Consider the following 19,840-nt stretch of genomic DNA (forward strand, 5'->3'; position numbering starts at 1 on the left):
GACTGTGTGGCTTAAACAGCAGAAATCTGCTTTCTCACTGTTCTGGAGGCTGGAAGTCCAAGATCAAGGTGTTGGCAGGTTTGGTTTCTTCGGAGGCCTGTCTCCTTGTCTTACAGGTGGCTTCCCCCTCACTGTGTTCTCACATGGTCATCCCTCTGTATTGTCTGTGTCCTATTCTCTTCTCGTAAGGACCCCAGTCCTGGGGGTTAGAGCTCCAACAGGTGCATTTGGGAAGCATACAGTTCAGTCCATAATAAGGTCTTTTTCATCATCAACAAAGTGTCAGCTTCTCTCCACTTTCTCTGAAAATGCTGTCTTCTGAACATGGATCTTATTTGGCAACCCTTAACTGATCTCCAGCATCTGGTAATAAGATGTGACAGTTTCTGATGTTTGTCAGCACACCACAGTTCTCCCATGTTATCATGAAATCTCAGATTATCGAAAAGATTTTCTTTTTCTTCACAGTTTCACCCTCCACTTCCATCAGCCCACATGGTTGGCAAGGCGTTTCCTCTGGCATGCGTGTTAGCTTGTTAAAAGTTCTAATTTACCTTATATAAGGTTCTGGTATAGTCTCACTGCATTAACTTCCTTATCGTCCCGCCTTTGTATTATATCATATCTTATATAAACCACAACCTCCTTGTTTCTGTTCCTTTCCTAAAAGAGAGGCAGTGAGTTGTGCAAGTAAGTTATGTCTTAACAGGATGTCCAGCGATAGAAGAAGGTCTCTCTTCTATTATAATAAAATGGATTATTTTAGGCAACAGCAGATTGTGAATACAACATACAACATAGGAACTTAGTTTATTTTCTGAAATCATTTACATAAAATTTTTTCTTCTAAGACATTTCACCAAATTTTAAGATGGCCGTTGTTTAAGAGGTCAGATGGCATGCATTGCCTTGCCGGGGGAAGATCCTGAAGAAAATTGTCTGGCATAGCAGGAGCTTATTAGACCCTTCAGAATCCATAGTCTCAAGCCCCTGACTTCGGCTGTCTGGACTGTAACAGCCACCTGAGAATAACTGGTCTCTCCGGCTTGAGTTCCTGGCTTCTCCAGTTTCCTGTATTCACCACCACTGGAGTTGTCTGCCTGGAAAATCAACCTCCTCTTGTCACTCCTCACCTCCCAGTACCCTGCTGGCTCCCTGTCACCTGCAGGATACGCACCCCCCTTCCCCCCCACCCCACCCCCCCCACCCCCGCCTCAGCTTGGCAGACAGCCCCTTCTTTCACACCAATATGCCATGCCCCTTCCGGGCTTTGGCACATCTTGTCCCTTCCGCCTGGAGTACTTTCCCTCTGTGGAGTGCCTGGAAAAGGCAGAGGCTTTGGAGGCAGACAAGTCTAGTGTTGAATTCTGACTCCACTTCTTACTGACTGAGTGACCCTGAGAAATTTACTTAATCTCCTTGAGTAGTTTTCTCATCATGAAATGAGGCTAATACCTACGGCACAAGGATGTTGTAAGAATGATTAAAGCTAAGCATATGCGCGACTGACCGCTAAATTATTTATCATTTCCAGTTGCAGTTATGGGATTAAGCAAACCCCTATTTACCCTTTAAGACCCAGATCAGACATCACCTCCTCTGGGAGCCTAGGCTGTTATTTAACTCTGGTAATTCCTGCACTAGAGCAACAAATGTGGTGAAAAATGTGGTTTTTCTGAAGCCATGTTGTTGGAGTTCAAATCTTGGCTTCTTTATGTATTACCTCTATGATCTCTGGTAAGTTACTTATACTCCCTGTACCTCAGTTATCTGCTCTGTAAAATAAGGATAATATTATCTACGAAATAGGATTACTGTGAAGATTAAGTGGGATAATATATACACTTGACCCTTGAACAACACAGACTTGGAATGTGTGGATCTACTTAAATGTGGATTTTTTTTTTTTGACAAATACAGGACTGTAAATGTATTTTCTCTTCCTTATGATTTTCTTAGTAACTCTTTTACTCCAGCTTACTATATTATAAAAATATAGTATATAATACATGACATAAAAATATGTGTTAATCAACTGTTGATGTTATTGGTAAGGCTTCCCGTCATCAGCAGACTACTAGTAGTTAAGTTTGGGGAGAGTCAAAAGTTACACGTGGCTTTTTTACTATGTGGGGGATCAGTGCCCCTAACCACCCCCCACATTGTCCAAGGGTCAACTGTGTAAGAAATTTAGCACAATGCTGTGCATGGTTAGTATACAAAAAATATTAGCCATTATTACTATATTTATTTTCTTTTTCTAAAGTGTATTTATTTTGAGAGAGAGAGTGTGTGTGTGTTTATGTGTGTATACACATGAGCAGGGGAGGGGCGGCGGGGGGTGGGGGGAGATGGAGAGAATCCCAAGCAGGCTCCACGCTCAGCACGGGGGCCCAACTCAGGGTTTGATCCCGTGACCCTGAAACCATGGCCTGAGCCAAAATCAGTAGTCAGGCCCCCAACCAACAGAGCCATCCAGGCATCTCATTACTGTATTTACTTTGAATCATTTTCTCTTATTGTGAGTTCTTCAAGGCTTTGACTCCACCTTCCTCTTCTCTAGATGCCTTATGTCTCATCCAGTGTCTCACAGAGTAGCTGGATCAAAGAAGTCATTCATTAAATATTTATTTAGTTAACAAATCCTGTCCATTTAAGATGAAGAAGATTGGGCTTTAAATCCTCTTTGAAAAGACTTCTGGAAATAAACAGAAAAAAAACATTACATTGAATAATATTCCAGGGTTTTTGTTTTGTTCTGTTTTTTTTTTTAATTTTTTTTTAATGTTTATTTATTTTTGAGACAGAGAGACAGAGCATGAACGGGGGAGGGTCAGAGAGAGAGGGAGACACAGAATCTGAAACAGGCTCCAGGCTCTGAGCAGTCAGCACAGAGCCCGACGCGGGGCTCGAACCCACGGACAGTGAGATCATGACCTGAGCCGAAGTCGGACGCTTAACCGACTGAGCCACCCAGGCACCCCTGTTCTGTTTTTGCAGAGAGAGAGCGAGAGCAAGGGAGGAGCAGAGGGAGAGGGAGAGAAAAAGAACCCTAAGCAGTCTCCATACCCAGTGTGGAGCCTGGACGCAGGGCTGGATCTCACAACCCTGAGATCATGACCAGAGCCGAAGTTAAGAGTCAGATGCTTAAGTGACTCAGCCACCCAGACACCCCTTCCAGGTTTCTTTCTACAGGAAAGTGAAATAGCTGAGTTTTTTTTTAATCTGAACTTTGCTTTCAGAAAGGTGTCTATCATATTGTATGTATTGCAGGGGTCATGAAATATGACTCTGTGAGTTTTCCACCTTTATAGACCTTTAAGACTTGGATGGAGGGTCAGCTTTCTTCCTTGATGCTCTGGTAACCAGGTGCCCTTGTATATCTTCAGCTATTAGATTTTTCAGATAATTATTCAATGATTTTTAGACTACTAAAAGTCTTTTCAAGTTTCATCTAGTTTCATTTGCATTAACTTCTTAGTTGTCTATAGTAAAAATAACTGTGTTGAAAGAACTGAGGCTAAGATGTATATGCCACAGCCTTTTTAAACAGGGAGAAACATCAAATTAGAGTTTATGATCAAGACTGCTAATACAGATCTCAAAAGACAAACTAGTCTCTTCCTTATTTATGTATGAAATTCTAGTCATATTTTATATTTTCTTCATATATTTCATAATTATCAATTACTTTATTCATAAACTAAATTCAAGGAATGTTAATAGCGTATCTGCATATTTATGCTTGTGCACTGTGTCATTTGTCTATTGCTGCGTGACAAACAGTCCCAAAATTTACTGGTCTGTATCAACAGTATTTCTCATGATTCTGAGAGTTGGCTGGGTGGTTCTTCTGCTTCTGTCTCTGGATTCATTCATGTGATAGATGGTATTCAGGTGGGACAGCTCTGGATAGGATCTCTCTTTCCACCTGGTTTCTTACCGTGAGCTTCTTCACGGTATTATGGTCCCAGGTTTCCAAAAAGTAAGACCAGTGCACAAGTACACATCAAACCTCTGCATGTGTCACGGTTATCAGGGCGCATTGACCAAATCAGATCACATGGAGAGTCAGTGTTAAAAAGGACTACACATGGGAAATGGATACCAGGAGACCTGATTGAATGGGAGCCATTCCCGTAACAGTCTACCACACATATACTTGGTAACTTTATGTTCAAGTATATTTGTGTTTATAAATTAACTTAGTTTCTGAGAATGTGGGGTGGAAAGGATACTTCCTTGCCATTTTAATAATATATACTTACATTTATTAATAATTTTTATTTATAATACCCTTTCATACAATTTTTATTATGAACTGATATTGCATTTTCAATTAATATTTTTTTATTAGCTGATGCTGCATTTTCAATTAAAAAATATTTTCACAATGAAACTGAGTGAGTAAAGCCAGCATTAATTTAGGTTCCCTGATAGCAGAAGCAGTAGTTGCTTATGAACTGTTAATAAAATTTGAGTAGAGATACTCTGATTACAAAGAAAATCCATCTTGTGATATTGATTTTATCATTCAGCAGAGAATGGGTTTCCAGAGTTCAGAGGAAGCTTAAAAATTTTTAAGTGATCTACACTGTAGCATACTCAGTGGTGAAAGGCTGAAAGTATTTCCTCTAAAATCAGAAACAAGACAAGGATGCCCATTCTTGCCACTTTTACTCAATGTAGTCTTAGCCAGAGGGGCGCCTGGGTGGCTTAGTTGGTTAACTGTCCAGTTTTGGCTTAGGTCATGATCTTGCTGTTGGTGAGTTCGAATCTCTCTGCTGTCAGTGCAAAGCCCACTTCAGATCCTCTGTCACTGTCTTACTCTCTACTCCTCCCCCACTCACGTGTGCACACACACGGGGGCGCTCTATCTCCCTCCCTCCCTCCCTCCCTCCCTCCCCCCCCCCAAAATAAACAAAAAAAGAAGTCTTAGCCAGAGCCATTAGACAAGAAAAAGAAATAAAAGGCATCCTAACTGGAAAGGAAGAAGTAAAACTGTCACTATTTCTAGGTGACATGACATTATATAGAGAAAAACTTAAAATACTACATCAAAACTGTTAAAACTTTTTGTTTAAATTAAATAAATTTTGTTTAAAATTATTAATTTAATTATTAATTTAAACAAAAAATTATTAATTTAAACAAAAAATTATTTTGTTTAGGGGCGCCTGGGTGGCGCAGTCGGTTAAGCGTCCGACTTCAGCCAGGTCACGATCTCGCGGTCCGTGAGTTCGAGCCCCGCGTCGGGCTCTGGGCTGATGGCTCGGAGCCTGGAGCCTGTTTCCGATTCTGTGTCTCCCTCTCTCTCTGCCCCTCCCCCGTTCATGCTCTGTCTCTCTCTGTCCCAAAAATAAATAAAAAACGTTGAAAAAAAAAAAATTTAAAAAAAAAAAAAATTATTTTGTTTAAAATAAATAAATTTACTTAAGTTGCAGAATACAAAATCAATAAGCAAAAATCTGTTGTGCTTCTATACATTAATAATTAACTATCAGAAAGAGAAATTAAGAAAACAATCCCACTTGCAGTTTCATCAAAAAGAGTAAAATACCCTGGAATGAATTTAACCAAGGAGGTAAAAGACCTGTATATTGAAAACTATAAGAAGGGACAGTCTCTCCAGTAGATGGTGATGAGAAAACTGGAGAGCCACATTCCAAAGCATGAAACTCCCCCACTGTCTTACACTATACACAAAAATTAACTAAAAATAGATTAAAGGCTTGAACATAAGACCTGAAACCTTGGGGCGCCTGGGTGGCTCAGTCGGTTAAGCGCCCAACTTCAGCTTAGGTCATGATCTTGCAGTTTGTGAGTTTGAGCCCTGCGTCGGGCTCTGTGCTGACAGCTCAGAGCCTGGAGCCTGCTTCAGATTCTGTGTCTCCCTCTCTCTCTGCCCCTCCCCTGCTCATGCTCTGTCTCTCTCTGTTTCTCAATAATAAATAAACATTTAAAAAATTAAAAAAAAAAAAAAGACCTGAAACCTTAAAACTCCTAGAAGAAGACATAAGCAGTTATCTCCCTGGACCCAGTTAATCTGTGTTTGTTTTAATTCATCTCAGGGTTCAGCTGGAGTCATTTTATCCCAACAGATAGAACTTTAGACTCTCAATATATGGGTGATGCAGTTAAGCTCATTTTAATGTAAAATTTTCACGGAGGGCCATGGATAGATAGTCTCAGAAGGACTAAAAAGAACTAGTTTTATACCTAGAAAAAAGGGTAATAAAACTTTGTTGTAAAATAATCAGACCTGTCATCAGTGTAGTATCACAAGATCCAAACTCTAATGACTTGACTTTAGATGGATCCAGGATCTGGGGCATGGGGAATGAATGCAAAAGAAGAGACTGTGTAATATGTTCTCAGTATTTAGAGAAAAATGCAGTTGAAAAAGAGAAGGAAGACCAAAAACATGGGAAAGATCCAGTATTTTGTTTTTTGAAAAACAGGATCCATGAGTAGAGTATTTCATTTGTCAGGAAAACTGCTGCCTTAGACACAATCTGCCTTTAATGCCCAGAGATACGTGCCGCTGTCAGAAGGAGCAGAACTTAATCTTGCCTGTTTGGCTGATGTTTGCAGGTATTTTTGATGAATTGAGGCCGAAGTCAGGTCTAAAACATCCTCCCCACCAGAGAGCTGGTGATGGATCAAGTGAACTAAGTGCACACACATGTTGCAGAAAGCCACGGCAGGCCCATCCCGGCTCTCTCCGCAGCCCCTCCTCTCCTAACCGCCGTGTCAGTGACATGTGTGTGTGTGGGCAGTGGGCGCCCACGCAGCCAGCTCCTTGCTGCCTCCCTCATGGATGTCTCTGTGTGCTCCTGCCTCTTGCTGGTGCATCTGCAACCCAAGTGCCTTTCCGCAGCTTGCTGTTCCTACATATTTCTCCCTTCTGATACTGTGTAACTTGCCATTTTTCTTTGAAGGCACCGCCGGTTACGCCGGTTAATACTAAATTTGTAACAATAGTAGCCACCACAATTATATCTTGCTTCTGTAGATGCTTGGCATGTTTACCATTTAATCATTATTTTAACGTCACGAAATACCCTTATTGACCTGAGTGGACAGATCAGAAAACAGGCACAAAATGTTTAAGTCCCTGACAGGGACCACTTGGCTCATAAGGGGCTGAGCCCAAACCCAAATCCAGGCAGCCTGGTTCCAGAGTCTGTGCTTTACTACCTTGCTTACACCCACTATTTTTTGTTTTGAACTTGTCCTATACTACATAGTTCTTGAAGGCAGTCAGTATTTATAAGTTGTTTAATATTGCCAGTATTTATCAGTCACAAGATTTAAGACACTTTGACTCAGTGTGATTACATTAAATTGCATCTATTCATTCCTTTGCTTAATAAGCATCTAGAGTTTCTTGTGCACCTACTGCGTCTTAGTACCCCACTAGGCATTCTATTCAGTAATAATCACATCAGACAAGATTCCTATCCTGGCACTTACAGGATAATGGAAGGGACGGATAACACAAAAATAATATGTAATCGAAATTGTTATTAAGGTTACAAAGGGAAAGAGAAGTTTGTTTCAAGAGAGAAATGAAACTAATTTAGACTGGGGAAGACTTTTCAGAGTGACATTTTGAGTTGAAGCTCTAAAAGATTATTAGGACCTAGCCAGCTGAAGAGGATTGGTAAAGTATGCCATACGAGATCTTTCGTTTCTGGCAAAATGATGGGCCAGCTGTCAGTATAACCCCTTCTGGTACAGAACATCTGAAACTTCTGGATACGGTAATTAAAATACATTTTTAAATGTGTGGCTGAGTTAGTGGGAAAGTAAAAGAAAAAAAATGGGAGCCAGAAACTATGTGAAAACCTGATGAATCCTGAGATAGCAGCAAATTCTAAACCTGTATTTTGTTCTTTAGGCATTTGCCAATCCCTGGTGGCCTAGATCTTGGGTTTTAATAGGCCTCATGCAGAGGGCAAAGACCAAGGCTTCTCTGTCAATAAGTGAACTAGGGGGAAAAACCCATCCCCTCCATACACCTCTTCTTCCCAGAGTAAAACAGGTGGGATAATTGCAGATCTTAGCTTTGGTGCTTGAGTTAGTGGGAGTCATATGCATCAATACATTCTTTTATATGAAAATATTTTTGGGGGCGCCTGGTGGCTCAGTTGGTTAAGCGTCCGACTCCTGCTCAGGTCATGATCTTACGGTTCGTGAGTTTGAGCCCCGCATTGGGCTCTGTGCTGACACAGAACTGCTGACACAGTTCAGAGCCTGGAGCCTGCTTCAGATTCTGTGTCCCCCTCTCTCTTTGCCCCTCCCCTGCTCATGCTCTGTCTCTCTCTCTCTCTCAAAAAAAAAATAAACATTAAAATGAATTTTAAGAAAAGAAAATATATTTCATGGTAAAAGGAAAATATATGTCATGGCTTAAAACAATTACTTTTTTCTGGGCAGAGGAAATACTATGTAATAAGGCCCTTACACAGAAAAGCTTTTGCCCTTTTCAAGGAACTGAGAGGCTGGTACAGATTGAGCAAAATAAGTGCTAGCAAATGAGGTTGGAGATGAAGCCAGGGACGAGGTTCATGCAGGGCAAGCCTTTGGTTGGGATTTCGGATTTTAACCTGAGTAGTACCATGCAAATCTTTTGAAGGATTGTCAGAAGATTATCTGACTTATTGAGAAAGGAGCAGGTTGAGAAAATGTGAAAGTAGGGAGCTACTCTAAAGGTAGAGGTGGAGAGGGGCGCCTGGGTGGCTCAGTCGGTTAAGCGTCCGACTTCGGCTCAGGTCACGATCTCACGGTCCATGAGTTCGAGCCCCGCGTCGGGCTCTGGGCTGATGGCTCAAAGCCTGGAGCCTGTTTCTGATTCTGTGTCTCCCTCTCTCTCTGCCCGTCCCCCGTTCATGCTCCGTCTCTCTTTGTCTCAAAAATAAATAAACGTTAAAAAAAAAAATTTTTAAAGGTAGAGGTGGAGATAAAATTACAGCAGTAATCCAGGTGAAAAGTGGATTGGCTTGGATTAGGGGAAACTGGAAGAAAGTAATGAATCCAAGATATACTTTGAAAGTAAAACCTACTGATAAATTGGATGGGGATTTGGGAGTAAGATATATAGGATTATTCCCTAGGATCTGGCTTGAATAATTGTTTGTCCAGAGGTCTTTTTCTAAGATGAAAAAGTCAGGAGGAGATACAGAAGGGAAGATCACAAATTTGGTTTTAGAAATGTAGGGTTTTGAGGGGCGCCTGGGTGGCGCAGTCGGTTAAGCGTCCGACTTCAGCCAGGTCACGATCTCATGGTCCCTGAGTTCGAGCCCTGAGTCAGGCTCTGGGCTGATGGCTCGGAGCCTGGAGCCCGTTTCCGATTCTGTGTCTCCCTCTCTCTCTGCCCCTCCCCCGTTCATGCTCTGTCTCTCTCTGTCCCAAAAATAAATTAAAAACGTTGAAAAAAAAAAAAAGAAATGTAGGGTTTTGGAATTATTAAGTTTGACAAGTAAGAAATCCAAATAGAGACAGTACTACTATTTGATATAATGTAAATGAAGAGATTTTAAAATGTTTATTTATTTATAAATATATTTATGTAAAATAAGTAAATAAATAAAATTTTTATAAAGTTTATTTATTTGAAAGAGAGAGCATGCGAGCAAGTGGGGGAGGGGCAGAAAGTGCGGAACCTGACATGGGGCTTGAACCCACAAACCACAAGATCATGAACTGAGCCGAAGTTGGATGCAAACTGACTGAGCCACCCAGGCACCCCAATAAAAAATATTTTTATGTTGCTGAACTCACATTTTAATAAACCAGTGTAATGACAATTTACCTTTTATAACCAATTCATTTTGTAGTAAGCTTCATTGGCAGGCAAACTTGTTATGTAGTAGAATTTCATTGTATTTATTACACTTATTTTTTACACATAATAAATACCCCAGTTAAATTCACATCCTAAGATGCAAAAGCTGGGTATATTTGCAGATGAAATATAATCTGGGAAAGACAATGTGGCAGTGATTGGCTACTTGTTCACCAAAGCTATTTTCCTTTTCCTAAGCTAAGACAGCTTAGACTACATTTCCTCGCCTCCTCTGCAGTTAGATGTAGCTATATGACTGTGTCTGGGCAAAGGAAGGAGAGTAAAAGTGATAGGCATTCCTTCCTTTGGTCTATCTGCTTAAAAGAAATCCCCCAAAGAGTCTTCATGCTCTCTCTCTACCCCTTGTGCCAGCTGGATATTGGCACCGGAAGGGACCGTGGAAACTACATGTTAAAGGTGATAAAGTCTCCATCAGGAAGAGTTCCTAAATGATTACATAGTTCAGAGGCCCCAACACCACCCTCCTGCTACCTACGCTTTGCATGATCAAAAAATGAATTTCTGGGGGTGCCTGGGTGGCTCAGTTGGTTAAGCATCTGACTTGTTTTTGGCTCAGGTCATGATCTCAGGTGCTCTGTGCTGACCGTGTGGAACCTGCTTGGGATTCTCTCCCTCCTTCTCTCTCTCCCTGTCTCCAGCTCACACACACTCTCTCTCCAAATAAACAAATAAACTTAAAAAAAAAAAAAAGGATTGTATTTCAAATCCTCAGGATTCTGTGATTTAACTATTTCAGCAGCTCACATCACATTAAAAGATGTTAATTTTCCTTCAAGGTAATACCAAGGACCTAGTATCATTCCCATTCATTTCTTATTTTTCTTCCATGTATGTTTGCTGCCATAAGTGACCAGGCAATTTGAGTAGATCACAATATTAGGAGGTTTGTAAAGGGGTGAGGAGATTGAAGATGCTTGAGGTAGGAGAAAGGATTTGAAGGATATAATTGCTTCCTCTTCTCCACATAAGGTAACCATCACTCCCCCTCTGCCTGGCCCAGTCCTTCATTTCAAAGATTCACACTCCTGCAAGCTGCTTTTTTCCCACCTGCTGATGGCATCCCCGTTGCAAAGCAGAGTTGGTGAAAACCTTGATCAGCATTCCCTTCTTGCCTAACTTAACGTTCACATATCATCAAACGTACATGCTGAGATGCAAAATAACCATAACATTAAAACTGAGAAATAGGTCTTCTTTTTTATGGGTATGATAATAGATGTCAGAGGATCTCTCATGGTGAACACTTTTGGGAGACATGCAAAATGTGTCAGAAGATGTGCCCATCTCTGACAGGACATGTTGAAATCAGACCATACCCTTTGGGGGGCGCCTGGGTGGCTCAGTCGGTTGAGTGTCCAACTTTGGCTCAGGTCATGATCTCACAGCTCGTGAGTTCAAGCCCTGCATCGGGCTCTGTGCTGACAGCTCAGAGCCTGGAGCCTGCTTCGGATTCTGTGTCTCCCTCTCTCTCTCTCTGCCCCTAACCCACTCGCATTCTGTCTGTCTCTCTCAAAAATAAATAAACATTAAAAAAAAAAAAAAAAAGGAACATACCCCTTGGAATCTTTGGCCAATAGATTCACCAATGAGAGCTACTCCTACATTGTTTTCTTATTGCTTATTTCTCAGTCTATTTGCCTTGCTAGACTTTCATGATTCCTTCTCTTGAGGAAAGGTAGAAAGTAAATTCACTTCCCTATGCTGAATGTCCAGTGTAGTTTCTGGCACATCAGTGTTCTCAGTGCCTGGTAACTTCTTGATTGAGAACCAGATGACTGCTGGAAGAAGCATGGTATGTGTCTGACTGACATGAACAATGCTCCTTGTATGCATTTTCTGCATTATTTCTTTTTATCTACATCAGCAGTCTGCCTTTAAGGTATAGGTCACTATCTGGCAATTGTAGGTATTTTTTAATGAAAAGCCTCATTATGATAATGTTTGTGGTATAAGGAATTTATCTAAATTTATATCCCTCTGATGAATATATCTTCAGTTGAGTACTCTCAACAAAACTATTAGATTATTCTTACGATGGGTAGAGTTTATAATTTTGCAAGGATTAGGCAAATAGCACACACACAGGAACAGATTGGGCACATGCCCCTTCCCCGCCCCCCCCCCCACAAGAGCTTTAAAGCAGTACATTCTGCTCTATGGATGATTGCCTCCTCTGTAATTCAGTGGCATATGGCTAGGCTTGGGCAAGCAGGTGTCTGTACCTAATCTGGCATGTATTGTCTCAGTTCAGGTGCTCAGCCAGGCTGATGTTTACAGCTGCGCTGTGGTTGAAATTCTAGAGCCATAGCAGTTTACTCTGAATCCAATGTACCTCTAGTCTAAAATGTGGCATTGTTGGCTTCTGGAATTATTTTCTAGTCTATAAGATGATAGTAAAACTTATTCTCACAGGGACTGTGATAAGCAAAGTGAAGTTCAGTTCTAAATTGTCATAAATGAAGTTAAAAAAGCTTTTTGTCTGTGTGGTGTTAGATGGCAGAAATGTTATTATAAGTAAGCCCCAATTTCTTCTAGACACACTATTGCCTAGCTGTAGTGAATTGATGATTCCTTCATAGAAGTAGGTATATCAATCCTTTGACCCCCTTGGAAAACTAGCAGTACATTCTATTGGATAAAACTCTTTCCACGGAATTTCTAGCTGGCTAGATTAAATTTGCCTTTGGTGGTATAGCATATGGACTTGTATCTTGATAGTGATTCCATTTAAATATATAGGAAAAGCTTGAAATGTGATAAATTATCTATCTATTTTACACAACTAATCCTTCTTGGAAATCACAGAAAACCTGGGATAAAATGCATGATGTTGGTAATCAGAACTGAGGAAAGCTTAACCACTGTAATAGTCAGGCCAAATCTAGGAATATCTGTATATCCACAGTCCTTTTTTTCCTTAGGGATCCTACCTATATCCTATCTGCCTGAGGATATCAACTCAAGACAGAACTCTAGGTGGCCTTGACCTAAATTGCTTGACCTTACCATCTGCATTTGACCTAAAGCAGTCAGGCTTTTTTGGAATCTGACCCATTAAATGACCTGGTACAAGTACTTTATATCCAACTCATGATGGTGACATAATGGACTGATCAGATCCTCTCTTTTAGGAAATTTTAAATTCAAGGTAGAGAGAATTATTTGATAGGGACAGAAGTCAAATACTTAGCCAGAAAAAAAGGTAGACAGGGGCGCCTGGGTGGCGCAGTCGGTTAAGCGTCCGACTTCAGCCAGGTCACGATCTCGCGGTCCGTGAGTTCGAGCCCCGCGTCAGGCTCTGGGCTGATGGCTCGGAGCCTGGAGCCTGTTTCAGATTCTGTGTCTCCCTCTCTCTCTGCCCCTCCCCCGTTCATGCTCTGTCTCTCTCTGTCCCAAAAATAAATAAAAAACGTTGAAAAAAAAATTAAAAAAAAAAAAAAAAGGTAGACAAAGATGAGTCAGTAGAAGCTGTGAGTAAGCAAGAGTGATAAATAAGTAAAAGCTAAGTCATGAAATTTTCAAAAAGTGTGTGCGTAGGCCTACAGATATTTTACTTCATATCTGCAGGGGAAGAGGATGATCAACAGATTACCACTGCGAGAGGCATAAGGAACTAACCAAATTTCTGCACATCTGTCTAATCCTGGGCAACTTGAAATCACAACTTGAAATCCTCAGTCTGTGTTCCTATACTTTGCATGAAGCCCAGTGAAGCTGCTTTCCATGAATTACCATGAGGCCCAGCCACACGGCATACCTTGTTCCTTATTTTCATGTGGAGCCTATGATAATGCCCCCTCTGACCCTCCTCCCTCACACACACAACCTCACAGTTACTGGAGATAACTTGAGTCAGTCTCTGTTCTTTGTAGCCAAAGGATCCTAATTTACACACCTGCTCTGTGAGTTCATCTCTTATTATGTTGGCTGTGCAACCAAGGCAAGGGCTGATGCACGATAGCAATTTCATGCCCACGTTGAAAGTGTACAGACTTTGAATAGGAAAGGCAGTTCACCTCTAATTGTTTAAGAAAGTTGACGGGGTACAGGGAGGGCCCAGAGAAAGATGGGTAACACTGATGCCATGACATTTGAGGACACTACATGGAAATGTGCATTTAGTGGGGAAAAAAAAGCGTAGGAACAATATTTTTTTTTTTGCTCCCTGCTAAATTATGAGTTCCTGAGGCATTCTTCTCGATGTGCCTCACCAATGCCTGGGAAGGGGCTTTGCACACAGCAGGTGGAGCACTAAATTGGTCACATGATGTGGCCCAGCCATTGGTTTGTTTAGTATCGGCTTTGAATTGGCTGGTAAAAATATACTTGTAGGCAGACTAAACTGTTAACTGAAGAGACAGACATGAATCAGAGACAAGAGTAGGATTTCCAGAAGCTTCTGGGAGAGGTAGATATAGACAGTGCAAAATAGTCTAGAAACTAGAGGAGCTAATTTCAAAGAGCCAGATAAGAAACTGCCTTCCTCATTCAGGGTACAAAGGACCAGAACATACTGTTATCGGGAACATCTGCAGCCCACAGTACAGCGTAGCCTTTGGCCAGAGAGCATGATGTAAGGAATGGGTAGTGGAGGAGAACTGGCAAAACACAAATTCTGGATTCTAGTTTTAAAATGACAGAGCATATATGGCATTATCTTCCTTGTCTCTCACAAAGCATACAACTGCACTAGGAAAACAAAAAGAAAAAACATGAGCCCCACCTTTAAAGAAACTAGACGTGCAGCCCCAAACCACAGTATGCAATGAGGAAGAGACAAAGCCAGTTGAAGAAAGATAACCACAGCTGCACATCCCACACAAACCAGTAATGCCCAGTTGAGACTAATGGGAGCCAGGGTGCGGGCTGGCAGCAAGAGCTTCCTTGGCCCTGATTAGGCAGAAAGAGGAAGCAGGGTAATGCGCTGAAGGGAGAATCACACGGAAAAGATTGAAAACACAGGCAAAAGCTTACCAGGAAAACACAAACACTAGAGTAAGATTGCATCTTTAACATCAGACATGATTGGATTTGGAGGAAAAAGCTTTAAATAAGGCAAAGAAGGATGATTCATAATAGCAGTATACTACCACCATCTATAAGGAAAACCAACAGGAAATACGAAATTTCCTACAGGAAATACTTACATGATTGTGGTAGGAAAATATTAATTCACTTCTCTTAGTCCAGGAGATCAGGTAGACAAGAGATAAGAAAAAGAAAACCCAAATAAAAATAATAAATAAAGCAAATATTTGGTATTTGCCACTTTGTGTTCTGAAAGGTAAGAATAGACCTTTTTAGATGCTGAATAAAACATTCACAAAAATAGCTCAGAAAGGAAATTGAATGAATTTCAAAAGGTGAAAGGAAGGCATACAGCATTCTCTAATCTTATTGCAATAAAACTAAAAGTTAAGGATGTTCTAATTTATCATTTGAACATTTAAAAATGTTTATTTAAATAACTCTTGGATCACAGAGGAAACCAAAGAGGTTATAGAAAATCTAGGGAAAAAAGCACAGTGAAAACACATCATTCTCAGAACCCATGGGACACAGTGAAAGCAGAATTCAGAAGCACCTCTCTTACTGAAGAAAGAAAGAAAATGAACATCTAACTCAAAAAGTTAGAAAAATGATCAACAAACCTTAAACAGCAGAAGGTAGGAATAAAGATAAAAGTTAATGGACTGGAAAAAGGAAAATTGATCAGACTAATAAATAAAAGAGACAGTTATTTAAAATAAATAGGTAAATCTTTAGCTAACCTAATAAAATTAGAAAGTGGGAGGGGAAGATAGCATAGATGAGAAATAAACATGGGGAAATGGTAGAAACAGAAAAGAATAAAAGAATCAAACTATTTTGCTCAATCCTGTACAAATTGGGAACCTGCAAGAAAGGATGATTTTTCAAGGAAAACAGAAATGATCAATACTCATCTCAGATAATTAGAAAATCTAAACTATCACAGAATAACTTCCACCCCAACCCCCAGCCCCCTCCAGAAAAGCCTGAGTGAGGCCCAGGTGATTTAATAGGTGGCTGCTATCAATTTCTCAGGAACAGATGAGGCCAATCTTCCCAAATATATGTGCTTTAATAAGTATGGAGATCTCTGAGAAGAGACAAAAATTCCCAAACAGTTGTTAGCCCTAGGGAATGGAGGTAGGACTAAGGGACAGTATTGGAAGCAAGTCTTAACTTTTTTCTACCTGTCTTTTGTGTCTTTCTATTCTATGCCATATGTGTATATTACTTACCCAAGTGCGAGGAATTTAGAATATATTTGTTTCACGTTTGGACAAGTTCACAAAACCATTTGGCTTTTGTTATTTTGTTCGGTTTACCTTGATTTTTTTGGTAGGTAAACATGTTTAAATGGCCTCCCTACAGATGTCCCACCCTAATCCTGAGAACCTGTGGATATGATGAGATCTGACTTCTGTGATTATGTTCCATATCACAGTTGACCTCAACATAAGGAGATTATCTTGGGTTATCTGAGTGAAGCTGACCTAACCGTGTGAGAGCTTCCTTTGGCGGATGGCAGAGGGCAGTCAAGGAGATAGGAAGTATTGGAAGGTGTGACTGTGCAGTTGTGGCTTGAAGATGGAGGAGATCAGGGGAAGGAATGCAGGTGGTTCTGAGGAGCTGAGGGCAGCCCCCCCACCCCCCCGGCCCCCAGGTGATAGCCGTAAAGGAAACACTACTTCATTAGGGACTTAGAGACAGGAGCCATGTTCCCTCCAGTGGGACACAGTGGGATGGTGCAGAGCAGCCTGAGAGCCAGCGGCAGGGGGCCTCGCACCTCGTCAGGGGCTGCATTGTCTCATTCAGTGCAATATACTCTGCTGTATTTTCATTGTTTTCTCCAGTTGTGCAGAAGTCCCATTTTATTATCTTAATGAAGAGAATAAATTTTTTATACCTGTCTTGTTTTTGTTTGTCCTTGTTCAAATTATAGTATTAAAAATCATTTTGGGGCGCGTCTAGGTGGTTCCGTTGAGCATCCGACTCTTGATTTCGGCTCAAGTCATGATCTCACGGTTCTGGGATGGAGCCCCAACAAGAAACCTGTTTGGGATTCTCTCCCTCTCTCCCTCTGCCACTGTCCCACTTACTCAAGCATGCTCTCTCTCTCTCTCTCTCTCTCTCTCACTCACTTTCTTTCTCTCTAAAAAAAAAAAAAAAGAAAAGAAAAAAACATTTTTTTTGATATTTTGGTTTTAAACACGTTTTCTGTTTTGAGTGAAGAAGTTGAATTGTTTTTCCTTTGGATATCTTAGCAAATTAACGCTTACCTTTCTAAAGCTTTTTGGATGTATCTGACTTAGATTTTAAATTTGTCATCAGACCAGTTTTTGATCATGATAGCACAGCTAAATGACACTGTAACTCTTTGACTACTTGAGTTTTTTAGAGTTTTGTTCCAATGCCAGTTTTATCCAAGACAAATATAGTTTCCCTTTAAGGTGGTCAGACACTAGAACTTGTCTTTTAGTTAATTATTTGAGTTTAGTGGTATGAGAATCGAATATGTAATTTTCAATTAATTATACCTTTGTACACTTTTACCTGGAAGTGTTAACTCTGAGAACTGCAGAAAAGAAGTATATCTGTTAGAGGGCGTAGGGGGATTCCAGAATGTGGTGAATTGCTTCTGTGGTCTCTGTCGCTTCAAATTCGGAATAGAAAAGAACAGAACAGTTGCAAGTAAGTCAGGGTCAGAAGCTGAAATGTATAAGCATCATCAGCAGGTACAGTATCATATATGAATCTCTGATACTGAGTTTTGATGCATTTTCTTTTTGGTTAAGTTACATTGTCCAATTCTCTTTTCCTGGACAATTCCCAGATCTTGTTAGAAGCCTGTTGAGGTCAGGAAATGCTTCTGCCCCATGTACAAAACACCACTGGGCAATGTGTTATAAAAAGATTTATCTATGATAGATGTGAAACCCACAAGGAAAAACTTTAACAACTGATTTTAATGACTGTACTGGGTGTGACTAGCAGACAGAACAAAGAGTTTCTATTTTGCTTTGATAATCACATTTCTTTAAAGAGTATATTGGTCATCTTTAGCAGAAATTTGTTATTTTCCTTTATGAAATGCAGTCAAAATTTTTTAATGAGATGTTTCCAAAATGAACAGAACTATATATTACTACTAATTCTGTTGTGGATTGAGACATTTACAACAGCAAAAATTATATTAGTACTCTGTGCCAGAATATATAAAATTTATTCCTGGTGTCTGAATTATGGAAAAGTAATAATGTGTATAATGTGAGAATGCTGTTTGAATGAAAGCAGACATTTTTCTCAAAGTCCAGTAATATTTTTATGTAATCAAAGACATATACAAAAGTGTGGATACTGATGTATCTTAATGGATTCTGATTTAAAAGAAATTTCCTCTGGTGGGCTCAGATTTCAGAATTATGTGTAACTCATGAGTGCCACACTCCTAGGTCTCAGCTCAAAGGCTAGCTTTGCTCCAAAGCCCAAACCTGACCGTGGTGGGTTATTTTCAAAGACAATTCTTGATGAACTTTGCAAAAGGGAGGGAGGAACGGTACAGATCGTGCTAAAGTCATGCTTGGCTTTTTCCTACATTTAGGGTTTTCCTCTGGCATATTTACCTTGTGAATAATGCTTCTCGTGGGCTAAATAAAGAAAGTTAGTCTGCCATCTGAACCCTCCACCTAATAACAGCTGTGTCAGAGGTGTGCTGATAATCAGCAACGACATGGTGGCCACAAAAGAGAAAGGAACTTGTGGGAACATAACTTTGAGGGTGTTGTGAATGTCTCATTTGGGCTGCCCCTGGCGAATCCAGCATCAGCACACTGTAGTTTGCTTTGAGTCATTTGGATCTCTGCAGCTTTGGGGTAGTATTGCAAATAGGTGGGGTAATGAGCTTATTTAATGGATTTCCTTCGCATAAATACAAAGTCTCAGTTTTATGATAACAATATCGACTTTATGGGGGTTTTTTGTTCACTGATTTGGTAGGAAAGCAAGTAATACACTTCCTGACCTAATGTAACATTTGTGTTCAGGCTGAAAAATGTCATAGATGGGTGCTCTTATTCATAAAACATTAGGGGTAGAGCATAGACCTTTCATTGTAAAAAGTGAGATGATTCCTTTAGAAACCATATAAATTACTGAAGGGAATTATGACCAAGAATATGTTTTGGGTGAATAGATGCCAACACCCCATCTCACTAGATGATTACTATTCTAAATATTTTTCCATTAGCTAGTTTCAGCTCAGGAAATAGATTAGACCCTTAATGGCCTAAGCAACCAGGAAATGAGCAATATATTTATAGATTCCACCAGTGAATTTGAAATCAAACTTCTTGCCTATTAAAAATTATGACTAGGGGCGCCTGAGTGGCTCAGTCAGTTAAGTGTCCAACTCTTGATTTCAGCTCAGGTCATGATTTCATGATTCCTGAGTTCCAGCTCCACATCAGGCTATAGGCTGTCAGTGGAATTCTTGGAATTCCTGCTTGGAATTCTCTCTCCCTCCCTCTCTCTCTGCCCCTCCCCAGCTTGCACTCATGCTCTCCCTCAAAAGTAATAAATAAACTTAAAAAATTCTGACTATAATATTCAATATAAATGTGTTTTTTAACGCTTTTAAAAATGTTTCTCCCTCCTCTCCCATACCAACCCTTTTGAAGATCTGATATTATCAATAAAGAGAATAAATTACCTAAAATCATATTTTGAGGAAAACCTGATTTTATATTAAGTATCAGGTATAAAATTACCATTGAGTCTAGGTTGTATATTTTGGTGATAGAGACTAATCCATTTCTGGTCTTGTTTTGGTAGTCTGTAGCAATTTAAAATCAGGGTGGCTATCATGGATCACGCTGATGGCCCTGTTCAGGCTTAGAGTTTTTCCAGTCTAAATGGTGCTGGAGGAAGCATATTCCCACCTTA

The 19,840-nt window shown here is 40.3% G+C and overlaps 1 protein-coding gene and 1 long non-coding RNA gene across 8 annotated transcripts in view; both read left to right on the top strand.

The window, feature by feature from the left end:
* RABGAP1L (RAB GTPase activating protein 1 like) overlaps positions 1-19,840 on the top strand; it is a 758,910-nt gene that overhangs the window by 616,957 nt on the left and 122,113 nt on the right. The window lies entirely within an intron of this gene.
* On the top strand, positions 9,486-17,037 carry LOC131496053 (uncharacterized). Its single transcript, XR_009254285.1, has 2 exons — positions 9,486-13,073; positions 13,315-17,037. It is a non-coding gene; the product is annotated as an uncharacterized LOC131496053 (long non-coding RNA).

Source organism: Neofelis nebulosa, chromosome 15 (genome assembly GCF_028018385.1).
Source record: "Neofelis nebulosa isolate mNeoNeb1 chromosome 15, mNeoNeb1.pri, whole genome shotgun sequence".
NCBI classification, from domain to species: domain Eukaryota; kingdom Metazoa; phylum Chordata; class Mammalia; order Carnivora; family Felidae; genus Neofelis; species Neofelis nebulosa.